Genomic DNA, 3,170 nt, shown 5'->3' with positions numbered 1-3,170 from the left:
ATATATATATATATATATATATATACACATACATACATACCCATACAAATACGTACATATCATTCAACTTTGGTAGTAGTCGAATAACAGTATTCTTAAGGCCGCAATATACTCACACGCAGCATCTTCAGAGCTTGTCGCTAATTCAATTCTTAACCAAATGGAACACCGTTAACATTTATGAAGAGCACTGGTCTCTAGCTACATTTTGGCATTAAAAAAATTTAGATTTGGTACATCAAAATTTGTAGCACGTTATAGGAGAGTAAGTAACGCCACCAATCAAGTTTAGATCTAAATAACTTTTTTATTTTAAAAGCAAAATATATTTATCTTAGCTTCAATGGTAGAAGAAAGCGTGAAGCATTTCATAGTTTTGGTCCCATGCAACAAAAATTTGTATCAAAAAAGTTATGAGGTAAAATATCATGAAAAAAGTATAAGTAAGGCAGAAAATTGGATTGAAGTATAATTAATTTCTTTATTTCAAAAACAAACTATATTTTAATTAAACTTAAATGATAGAATTCAATTCGAAGAATTTCATGGTATCAATCTCATGCAATGAAGTTTAAAAAGAAAAAAGTTATGAGTGTTTGTTTCTCAAATTTGAGGGTAATAATATAGTTCTACACTTTTATGAATATAATTCTCGAGGACTTTTAATATATGTCACCAGCATCATTAAGGTAAGGAAAAAAAATTATGAACGACACCGCTAATTGACACATTTGACATATTATTTATTAGCATAATAGCATAGCCTGGAAAAAACATGAATTAGACGGAAAGATATTTAGCGAGGAAGGTTGCTAATAAAAACGTCAACACTTTAATAATTGAACTGAATCATTAATCCAATAACAATGAAATACCTTTGGGCAATAAATAGCGACAACACTCGTTCTGTGCGAATAACTTCAAGTTCAAAGTTTTGTTCAGATGCGTGACAAATGAACGCGTACAGTGAGTAAATAGAAGTGAATCAAACTACGAGATTTACTTTTCCACTGGCACTAGGCGTAGAATACCATGGCGAGCTACTGGTAGGAAATTAAATATTGAATTCATGTGCCTGGCTCTCTTGTGATCGCGGTGGACCTTGTCGCGTCTCGAAGAAGCAGTTAGTGAAGAGAGGTTGTTTTGAACGGGTGTTCACGCTTAAATAGGCGATGTGCTACTAGCGACCTCCAGTTATGCCTCTGGTAAATTAGCGAAGTAGGAGTTAACCATGTTTGCCTGGAATGTTCTGAAATATTCTAGATTGTTCGATCAGGAGAGATAACCGTCGTTGACTACCAACGAATATTTCTGTGGACTTGCGAATCTGTTTCAATTAGTGCTGCCTACAAATGCGAGCAAGAGAAATAATATTCTTAAGATTATTAACCTGGAAAAGTTCAGGACAAGTTATTACATCTGGTAAAGTACAGAACAAGAAAATTTTTACTTAAAATATTGCAGTTAAGGATAAAATTTGAATATTAAAAAAAACTATTTGATTTTAATTTACAAAGTAACATTATAATTAGAGAAGGTACTATTATTTTGTTAAAATATCAGCACACTAGAATACTTAAAATATGAGAGCCAGGAGTACCAATATAGCTAAAGTTTTATGCAAAGTAGAATAGTATGTATGGTAGGCAAATTCATTATGTAAAAAATAGGCATTGTTCAAGACTAAAAATGTGAAGTCTTGGCAATAACTCGAGCAAATTTTACTGTGAATTTGTTGTTATAGGTAGATTTTACTGTAATATATAATTAATTTTTGTATTATTCTACTTATTGTACTAAGTATGTACTACCATTATTTCTTATAACCTATTTTCAAATTTCTAATTATTGATTAATAATTAAAAATGAATGTTTTTTAAGTGCAAAAAATATTTAAGTTATTTTTTATTTTTAATAGAAGTAACAAGCAATAAATTATAGAAGCAATAACTTGTAATAAAATTTTTAGTTTTAATAAAAGTTGGTATTTTCTAAATCTAAATATTTAATTTAAAATTTTATCCTTAGCTGCAATATTTTAAGTAAAAAATTTCTTGTTCTGTACCTTACCAGATGTAATAACTTGTCCTGAACTTTTCCAAATGTAATAATTTGTCCTGTAATTTTCCAGATTTATAATCTTAAGAATATTATTTCTCTTGCTCGCATTTTTCTATATAATATATACTTATATATATATATATATATATACATATATACACACGTATATACGAGGCAAATCCCATTATTCATGTCAACCATGTGCTTATTTGATCAAAATAATACCGCAGTGGATATAATGATCGGAGTGAATAAATTATATATATATATGTGTATACATAATTAAGGATAAAATCATTATGAAAATAACGGTCCTATCAGTGGCCAGCATATAATAAAATCCTTATAGGTAATAATTAATATAGATATATAATTATATACATATAATTATAATTAAGTGTACTGAGAAACAGCACCAACGTTATAATTATATCTATATTAATTTTTACCTCTCTGAGTGGTTGGCATTAGGAAGGGCATCCAGCTGTAGAAACTCTGCCAAATTAGATTGGAGCCTGGTGTTGCCATCCGGTTTCACCAGTCCTCAGTCAAATCGTCCAACCCATGCTAGCATGGAAAGCGGACGTTAAACGATGATGATGATGATGATAATGGTTCTTATTACATGCTGGCCACTGATAGGGTTGTTATTTTTATAATGATGTTATTTTTAATTATGTATACACATATATATCATTATATATATATATATATATTTTGTTTTGGGATTTGGCTTGCAGGATTCTTTATGTGAGTTCGTGTGTTGAAGCATATTCTGTTGTGTCTGGGGAGAGTCATTCTCTTTTGGTGCCTTATAATTTAACACACTCACCGGTAAAATTTCCACTTATTTCTTTTTTATTTTTCTAAAATTTTTGTTGCGTCTGACAACTTTTTCAGTAGTTTTGATTCTGTCCGTTACTCACACTGCATTCCTTTTTGTTTGTTTGTGCACATGTGTGTGGATCAGTGTGTATGTGTATGTGTGTGTGCCTATACATGCATGCATGTATGTATACATGTGTGTATGTATGTGTGTGTGTGTGTGTGTGTGTGTGTGTGTGTGTGTGTGTGCATATGTATCTATTTATGTGTGTACATTTGTATGT

General features: G+C 30.4%; 1 long non-coding RNA gene across 1 annotated transcript in view; it reads left to right on the top strand.

The window, feature by feature from the left end:
- The first annotated feature begins 913 nt into the window (after window positions 1-913).
- Window positions 914-3,170, top strand: part of LOC128248899 (uncharacterized) — a 6,894-nt gene continuing 4,637 nt past the window's right edge. Inside the window, exon 1 of the long non-coding RNA XR_008265050.1 lies at window positions 914-2,895. This is a non-coding gene — a long non-coding RNA (uncharacterized LOC128248899). The remainder of the gene's footprint in view (window positions 2,896-3,170) is intronic.

This window comes from Octopus bimaculoides, chromosome 10 (genome assembly GCF_001194135.2).
Source record: "Octopus bimaculoides isolate UCB-OBI-ISO-001 chromosome 10, ASM119413v2, whole genome shotgun sequence".
NCBI lineage: Eukaryota > Metazoa > Mollusca > Cephalopoda > Octopoda > Octopodidae > Octopus > Octopus bimaculoides.
The sequence above is the reverse complement of the archived record's forward strand: the minus strand, read 5'-3'. Positions and strand labels throughout refer to the sequence as shown.